Raw genomic sequence first — 9,791 nt, 5'->3', positions numbered from 1 at the left:
GTTTGTCAGTTGTTTCTTGATCTCAGGATAACCAAAATCTGAAAAATTTCCTTAAAATTATCAATTCAGGGTCAGCAGCCCAACAACGGGTTGTCTAATTAGTCTTACAATTTCAGGACCGATAGATCTTAATCTGATGAACATTTTTACCCAATGCTCCTAATGCTTTAGTTTCCGAGATATAAGCCAAAAACTGCATTTTACCCCTTATGTTCTATTTTTAGCCATGTCTGCCATGTTGGTTGGCAGGCAGGATTATCGGACATATTTTTAAAACTGTATACACTATGATGATTGTGACCAAGTTTGGTTAAATTTGTCTGGTTTCAAAGAAGATTTTTGTAATATTATAAATATTTACGAAAATTTGGTATATATTTTACTATAAAGAACAATAACTCCTGAAGGGATCAGTTAATAATATTAAAGATAACCAAAAACTGCAAAATTTACCTAAAATTACCAATTTAGGGGCAGCACCAAAACAACGGCTTGGGCAATTGTTTGAAAATTCCAGGGCAGATAGATCTTGACCTAAGTAACTATTATATCCACACGTCGGATTTGCTCAAAATACTACTTTGGTTTCAGAGATACAAGACAAAATCTACATTTTACCCCTATGTTCTATTTTTAGCCATGGTAGCCATCTCAATTGGTTGGCCTGGTCAACCGACACATTTTTTAAACTAGATACCCAAATAATGATTGTGGACAAGTTTGGTCAAATTTGACCCAGTAGTTTCAGAGAAGATTTTTGTAAAAGTTAATGGACGCCAGCGAATACGACGCTGGACGCCAGGTGATGAGAAAAGCTCACTTGGACCAGTGGGTCAGATGAGCTAAAAATTATAATTACCGATAATCAGAAAGGACAGAAAACATGAGACAGGACAAAGGGATGGACGAACATGTCGTACTGTTAAAAAACTGTCCCAGGTTAGGGAGGGTTGGGATCCCGCTAAAATGTTGAACTCCGCTATATTCTATATGTAATGTGCCTGTCCAAAGTCAGGAGCCTGTAACTCAGTAGTTGTCGTTTGTTTTAATATGCGATACATATTTGTTTTTCTTCCATAAATTAGGCCGTTAGTTTCTCGTTTGAATTGTTTTACATTATCATTTGGGGTCTTTTATAGTTCACTATGCGGTTTGGGGGAGGTTTGGGCTTAGCTCATTGTTGAAAGCCATAAGGTGACTTATAGTTGTTAATTTCTGTGTCATTTTATCTCTAATGGAGAGTTGTATTATTGGCCATTATACCACATCTGTTTAATATGTGCATCACCGTATGAGGGGGGTAATGAGATGTTACATAGGTTTTATCAAGGATTCATATAGTACTATCAGAGATATATAATTGTATTATAAGTCTGGTACTATACACAATCTTAGTTTTCAAATAAATTGTATTTAAGAATCTTTCAAAATAATTTATAGGCTTAAACAAAACAAACAATATATTCATATTGCTGATAACCTAGACATCATATTTTATTTTCATCAACATAATGAACATGCATTCAAGTTTAGCAAATATAGCATACGTCATAATACATAAAGAAACTATAAAAAAGTAATGCACCACGTTTAAAATAACATGACAAAAATTTGCATCATGACAGAAAGTACAAAATAAGTGACAGTATCTAAATATATTGTAACGTGTAGTGTTATGTCACTGTAGTACATTTTTAAATCTGCATCATAAGTAAGTTATAATGAGAAATATATTAGCCTTAACTACACAATAATTTTGATCAACTAAATTAGACTAAACTAAAATATGCATTTTGCCGTGCAGACAGACTGGAGCCAGCATTTAATTCAGTACAATACAATAATTTCATATATTACATCATATATAACACAGTAATAGTATCTATACTAAGTAATTTAACACACAGCTTTGTGAACCAAAAAATATACTTTCGGCAACAATAGTAATGAATATCTATAACTTGCAAGAACATACCAAATGATAAATATCATATCATAAATACCCGTCATAAACAGACACTCTCCGCACAGGAAAAACCAACTTATATAGTTTGAAAACCTGCGCACGGAGCAATGCAAGAGCCATTTCTGGGTAATGATGCCGTATTTAGTCATGATTATATAAAAAAAACATTTTTTTATGCAAAAAAAAAAAGTTTTAACTGTACGATATCTACAGCTAGAATGACCACCTAGACAATTTTTTCACGAACTCTGAAAAACAAATTAACATAACAAAACATAAGGTCACCTGACCTATCGAATCATTCATTATGACCCATACACAATATTACAGAAACTTTAAGACAGAATTTTTCCGCTATACTGCGAAACGTTGAAAAATATATTTCTACAACATAAATGACAGTATTGTTAATTCATTTCAATTTCCTGGATACCAGTTCTGTGGTTTTGTTATAAAAATACTCTACAATGTCCAGTACATGCAACTCTGCTTGCACCTTTATGTGCGAGGCATTTACAAATATTGATTGTGAAATGGTTTTTTATATAAAAGTTGATAGCCGACTCTGTCTAGTACATGCAACTCTGCTTGCACCATTTTGTGCGAGGCATGTACAAATTTTGATTGAGATATAAACAAACTTTTGATATATCAATATATTTAGGAGAATGTCTACAGGGTCCACTAGACTATACTATATATTTTGTAATAAAATAAAGAAACACATTTGTGCTGATAACCTAGACATCATATTTTATTTTCATCCACATAATAAACATGAATACAAGTTTATTAAAAATAGCATACGTCATAATACATAAAGAAAACTCTAAACAAGTAATGCACCATGTTTTAAATAATATGATGACAAACATCTGCATCACGATACAAAATTACTAAGTGACAGTTTATAAATATATTGTAACTTGTAGTGTTATGACACTGTAGTACATCTTTAAATCTTAAGTAAGATATAATGAGAAATATATTTTATTGTAAAACATAAATGACAGTATTGTTGATTCATTTCAATTTCCTAGATACCAGTTCTGTGGTTTTGTTATAAAAATACTCAATAGCTGACAATGTCCAGTACATACAACTCTGCTTGTACCTTTATGTGTGAGGCATTTACAAATATTGATTGTGAAATGGTTTTGTTATATAAAAGTTGATAGCCGACTGTTTAGTACATGCAACTCTGCTTGCACAATTGTGTGTGAGGCATGTACAAATTTTGATTGAGATATAAACAAACTTTTAATATATCAATACATTTAGTAGGATGTCTACAGGGTCCACTAGACTATACTTCATTATCTAACTAATAAGGGAATTAACCTTGTAAGCCATCAGTGATTTTGCAAATCCAATTTACCAAATGAAGCAAAAATTTAAATTTTGGAATTGTGTTTTCACTTGTGCTTAAATTAAGTACATAAATTTTCTTGTTTTTTTAAAATTCTATCAATCAAAATGTGTTAGTTACAATTTGAATTATATTCCCAAACTGTCAGTTACAATTTGAATTAAATTTCCAAAATGTGTCAGTTACAATTTGAGCTCTATTTCCAAAATGGGTCAGTTACAATTTAAATTCTATTTCCAAAATGGGTTAGTTACAATTTGAATTTTATTTCCAAAATGTGTCAGTTACAATTTGAATTCGATTTTTAAAATGTGTCAGTTACAATTTGAATTTTATTTCCAAAATGTGTCAGTTAAAATTTGAATTTTATTTCCAAAATGGGTCAGTTACAATTTGAATTCAATCTCCAAAATATGTCAGTTACAATTTGAATATTATTTCTAAAATGTGACAGTTACAATTTGAATTTTATTTCCAAACTGTCAGTTAAAATTTGAATTTTATTTCCAAAATGTGTCAGTAACAATTTGAATTTTATTTCCAAACTGTGTCAGGTACAATTTGAATTCTATTTCCAAAAATTATGAATTATAAAGTTTAAATAATTCAAATGTTCATGCAACAAATTTAATATTGTTTCTTTTTCAATGAAAATAAAATATCAAATGTATATCATTTCAGAATTACATTGCAAGATTGCGAGTTCCCTTTGAATGACAAAACCATATCCTGAAGACTTAGAAACCGCCAATTCCTCTATAGAAAAAACAAAGAAACACACCAACAATAACTAGCTCAGAAACCCAAAACCAACTATGTTAAATGTTAGTGAAGATGCAGCGCTGCAATCAAGTGTATTTCTGAAATGATCATTTGATATTTTCTTAGTCCACCACAAAACTTTTAAGATATAGATAAAAGGAGCATGAACTAAACTATTAGTTTAGTAGAATTTTAAAATGAGAAATAATTTTAACAAAATGACTTTTTTTAATTTTTATCTTACAAAATCAATGATGGATATACAAGAAGAAACCCAAATGATTAAATTATTGTTTGGGTGTTCCAATCAATTACTCAAAAGATGTCCATTTGTACAAAAAAGGAACATACACAATATTCGAATTTCTTCATCAGTAGATATGGTAACTTGTTAAATTTAAACATTGTTTCCATTTTAGGCATTTTAAGATACTATGAAGAGCTGGTATTAACTTCAAACAACACCACTGTTCAATTGATCTTTGGCTATATTTCATTTTTAAATTTCAAAAATTGAAACCAGAAGAATGTGATATATATATTTTGAAAAGAAATAATTGAAACTCAACTTGAATTTCAAACAATCTAAATACAGTCATATTGTTACAATTACCTTAAAAATAAATTCAGGTAAATATGTATATATCTTATAAAATTGAGAATCAGAAACTACTTTTATGAACAAGAATGTTGAAGATTTTGTACAGTACATCCTTAATTGTGCATGTTAATATCTCGTTGAAGACATATTGAGGGCACTTAACTAATTATCATCTGATATTATGAACATTACAGAATTTTATTATCTAAATCTATAAACTATATAATTAGATTTTCCAAAGCAATAAACTGTCTCATCACAATAATCAGTTCAACTGTTTGGCTGTCATGCTGCACCTGATACGACTGAAACATCATGTGTTTTAAGTTGAATCTGTAACAAAAACAATATGGAAATTAATGTGATGGATGTTTTATGTTAAATCCTAAATTGGAGACAGGTATATATTTACAATCTTTATACATTCTGATAAAAATATACTTCACATGAATAAATCTGAATGAAAGAAAAATTTAAGACCAATGTCTGTTATAAAGCTTCAGTTTATTGTTTCCAGCAAAAATGTTTTATTAACTAATAGACATAGACATAGTTTTGAGAAATATTGTTATGACCAAATACTTACATGCAACTTGTCCCAATGTGCTTTCATGGTAAAGGAGTGTTACATATTGAGGCTGTATCTGTAACAAAAACAAAAAACATACATTAATTTCAGTTTTAAAAAGAGACTATTTCCAGTTGCAAACCACTTAAGAAATTAATGCGATGCCTTTTTAATGCCAATTCCGAAATTAGAGACGAGACAAAGTAGTTTTACTATCACTGAGCATTCTTATTAAATATAAAAAAGAAAATATACATCATTACAGTAAATAATTTAATAAAAGAAATGTAGGACCAATTTGTAATAAACTTTTAAACTGTTGTTCCTGGAAAAACTTTTTTTTTTTTTATTATTTCAGAACAATTGAAATGACAAAATACCTACATGTAACTCATTCTTATGTGTTATCTACAATGCAAGCATCTTTCATGGTAAAGGAGTGCCAACATATTTAGGCTTGATCTACAACAAAAACAAAAAATATAAATTTGTTGCCAAAATCAAGACAATTTGCTTTTGTAAATCAATTTAGAAATCAATGAGATGCATGTTTTAAGTCAAATCCTAAATTGGAAATGCATATTTGCAGTTTCTGTATATTCTTATCAAAATATAAAAGAAGTTTTAGTCCAATTTGTTATATAGTCTCAATCTGTTATTTCATTTACTTGAAAAATATTTGTAATACCTAACAAATAGAAACATAGATTAAAGTGGAATACTTACATGTGACTTATCCTAATGCACTATCTACAATGAAACTATCTTCATTGGAGAGGAGTAACATATATAGGCTGCATCTGTAACAACAAAAAGTTTTAAATTGGTATTTTTTAATAAAGAATATTTGCTGTTCATTCAATTCAGAAATTAGTGGCGCATATTTTATGTCAAATCCTAAATTTGAGACAAGCATATTTACAATTTCTTTACATTCTTATTGAAATAAACCTTACTATAGTAAATATTGGAAAAAAAGAAATGTCAGACCAATTTGTTATTAAATTTCAAGATGTTCCATGAAAAATCTGATTTACAATTACAATGACCAAATACATACATGTCAATAATCCTCAAGTGTTGTATACCATGAAAGCATCTTCATTGTCTAGGAGTATAACATATTTTGGCTGTATCTGTTAAAAAAATAATTTAGTAATTAGTAATAGCTTTAAAAAGAGAAAACTGATAGTTGCAATTTATTCAAATTTAATCTCATGATGCATTTTTCTTTAAAATCCTCATTTGGAGACAAGTATATAGACAATTATATACCTTCTTGTTAAAACATACTGCAAAACAGTATACACTTGAATAAAAGAAATTTTAAACCAATTTGTAATAAATTGTTATTTTTGCTGTTATTCTGGGGAAAACAGATATTTGTTATCCCACACATAAAGACATAGTTTAAAGTACAGTTATACATACCAAATCCATACATGCTAAACATTCTGATGTGAGATCCATCTACCATGAAACAATATTCATTGTTCAGTTGCACAACATATGTAGGCTGTATCTATAACAAAAAAAATCTTAATGAATTAGCATCAGCTTTGGATAGACTATTGGCTCTTAAAATCAATTATAAAATAAATGTTGCAGGTATTTCATGTCCAATCAGTAATTTTTTTGTTAAAATATATGGGGAATATATTTTAGCTATTGAAATTGATGTGATGTGTTTTGAATCAAATCTTAAATCAGCGACATTTGATTTACAATTACTGTGAATTCTAATTAAAATATGTCTCATTCGAGTCAAATTTGAATAAAAGAAATTGATTTAAGACCAAATTTGTCATACAATTCTAAGCTATTGTTACAGTAAAACATATTTTTATTGTCTCCCTTATATTAACATAGTTTCAAGTACAATTGTAATTAGCAAATACTAACATGCGACTCTTCCCGGTAGTTTTTCACCATGAAATCCCTCTCGTTGGAGTGGATCATATTTGGGTATCTGTAACAAAAGGAAATAATAAATTAGTATCAGCTTCAAAATGGGGAATATATTTTGGCTATTGAAATTGATGTGATGTGTTTTGAATTAAATCTTAAATCAGTGACATTTGATTTACAATTACTGTGAATTCTAATTAAAATATACCTCATTCGAGTCTAAATTTGAATAAAAGAAATTGATTTAAGACCAAATTTATCATACAATTCTAAGCTACTGTTACAGTAAAACATATTTTTATTGTCTCCCTTATATTAACATAATTTAAAGTACAATTGTAATTAGCAAATACTAACATGCGACTCTTCCCGGTAGTTTTTCACCATGAAATCCCTCTCGTTGGAGTGGAACATATTTGGGTATCTGTAACAAAAGGAAATAATAAATTAGTTTCAGCTTCAAAATAGGGAATATATTTTGGCTTTTGAAATTGATGTGATGTGTTTTGAATTAAATCTTAAATCAGTGACATTTGATTTACAATTACTGTGAATTCTAATTAAAATATACCTCATTCGAGTCTAAATTTGAATAAAAGAAATTGATTTAAGACCAAATTTATCATACAATTCTAAGCTATTGTTACAGTAAAACATATTTTTATTGTCTCCCTTATATTAACATAGTTTCAAGTACAATTGTAATTAGCAAATACTAACATGCGACTCTTCCCGGTAGTTTTTCACCATGAAATCCCTCTCGTTGGAGTGGAACATATTTGGGTATCTGTAATAAAAGGAAATAATAAATTAGTATCAGCTTCAAAATGGGGAATATAGTTGGGCTATTGAAATTGATGTGATGTGTTTTGAATTAAATCTTAAATCAGTGACATTTGATTTACAATTACTGTGAATTCTAATTAAAATATACCTCATTCGAGTCTAAATTTGAATAAAAAAATTTGATTTAAGACCAAATTTATCATACAATTCTAAGCTATTGTTACAGTAAAACATATTTTTATTGTCTCCCTTATATTAACATAATTTAAAGTACAATTGTAATTAGCAAATACTAACATGCGACTCTTCCCGGTAGTTTTTCACCATGAAATCCCTCTCGTTGGAGTGGAACATATTTGGGTATCTGTAACAAAAGGAAATAATAAATTAGTATCAGCTTCAAAATAGGGAATATATTTTGGCTTTTGAAATTGATGTGATGTGTTTTGAATCAAATCTTAAATCAGCGACATTTGATTTACAATTACTGTGAATTCTAATTAAAATATGCCTCATTCGAGTCTAAATTTGAATAAAAGAAATTGATTTAAGACCAAATTTGTCATACAATTCTAAGCTATTGTTACAGTAAAACATATTTTTATTGTCTCCCTTATATTAACATAGTTTCAAGTACAATTGTAATTAGCAAATACTAACATGCGACTCTTCCCGGTAGTTTTTCACCATGAAATCCCTCTCGTTGGAGTGGAACATATTTTGGTATCTGTAACAAAAGGAAATAATAAATTAGTTTCAGCTTCAAAATAGGGAATATATTTTGGCTTTTGAAATTGATGTGATGTGTTTTGAATTAAATCTTAAATCAGTGACATTTGATTTACAATTACTGTGAATTCTAATTAAAATATACCTCATTCGAGTCTAAATTTGAATAAAAGAAATTGATTTAAGACCAAATTTATCATACAATTCTAAGCTATTGTTACAGTAAAACATATTTTTATTGTCTCCCTTATATTAACATAGTTTCAAGTACAATTGTAATTAGCAAATACTAACATGCGACTCTTCCCGGTAGTTTTTCACCATGAAATCCCTCTCGTTGGAGTGGAACATATTTGGGTATCTGTAATAAAAGGAAATAATAAATTAGTATCAGCTTCAAAATGGGGAATATAGTTTGGCTATTGAAATTGATGTGATGTGTTTTGAATTAAATCTTAAATCAGTGACATTTGATTTACAATTACTGTGAATTCTAATTAAAATATACCTCATACGAGTCTAAATTTGAATAAAAGAAATTGATTTAAGACCAAATTTATCATACAATTCTAAGCTATTGTTACAGTAAAACATATTTTTATTGTCTCCCTTATATTAACATAGTTTCAAGTACAATTGTAATTAGCAAATACTAACATGCGACTCTTCCCGGTAGTTTTTCACCATGAAATCCCTCTCGTTGGAGTGGAACATATTTGGGTATCTGTAACAAAAGGAAATAATAAATTAGTATCAACTTGAAAATAGGGAATATATTTTGGCTATTGAAATTGATGTGATGTGTTTTGAATCAAATCTTAAATCAGCGACATTTGATTTACAATTACTGTGAATTCTAATTAAAATATGCCTCATTCGAGTCTAAATTTGAATAAAAGAAATTGATTTAAGACCAAATTTGTCATACAATTCTAAGCTATTGTTACAGTAAAACATATTTTTATTGTCTCCCTTATATTAACATAGTTTCAAGTACAATTGTAATTAGCAAATACTAACATGCGACTCTTCCCGGTAGTTTTTCACCATGAAATCCCTCTCGTTGGAGTGGAACATATTTGGGTATCTGTATCAAAAGGAA

The 9,791-nt window shown here is 28.8% G+C and overlaps 1 long non-coding RNA gene across 2 annotated transcripts; it reads right to left on the bottom strand.

The window, feature by feature from the left end:
- Positions 1-1,463: 1,463 nt before the first annotated feature.
- LOC134686874 (uncharacterized) lies at positions 1,464-6,795 on the bottom strand. 2 transcript variants are annotated; one of them, XR_010101681.1, is made up of 6 exons: positions 6,698-6,795; positions 6,327-6,402; positions 5,993-6,066; positions 5,651-5,728; positions 5,285-5,342; positions 1,464-5,031 (listed from the first exon to the last, which is right to left on the bottom strand). It is a non-coding gene; the product is annotated as an uncharacterized LOC134686874 (long non-coding RNA). The 2 variants fall into 2 exon arrangements; XR_010101682.1 differs by having other exon boundaries at positions 6,709-6,782.
- Positions 6,796-9,791: the final 2,996 nt, after the last annotated feature.

Source organism: Mytilus trossulus, chromosome 10 (assembly GCF_036588685.1).
Source record: "Mytilus trossulus isolate FHL-02 chromosome 10, PNRI_Mtr1.1.1.hap1, whole genome shotgun sequence".
NCBI classification, from domain to species: Eukaryota; Metazoa; Mollusca; class Bivalvia; order Mytilida; family Mytilidae; genus Mytilus; species Mytilus trossulus.
The sequence above is the reverse complement of the archived record's forward strand: the minus strand, read 5'-3'. Positions and strand labels throughout refer to the sequence as shown.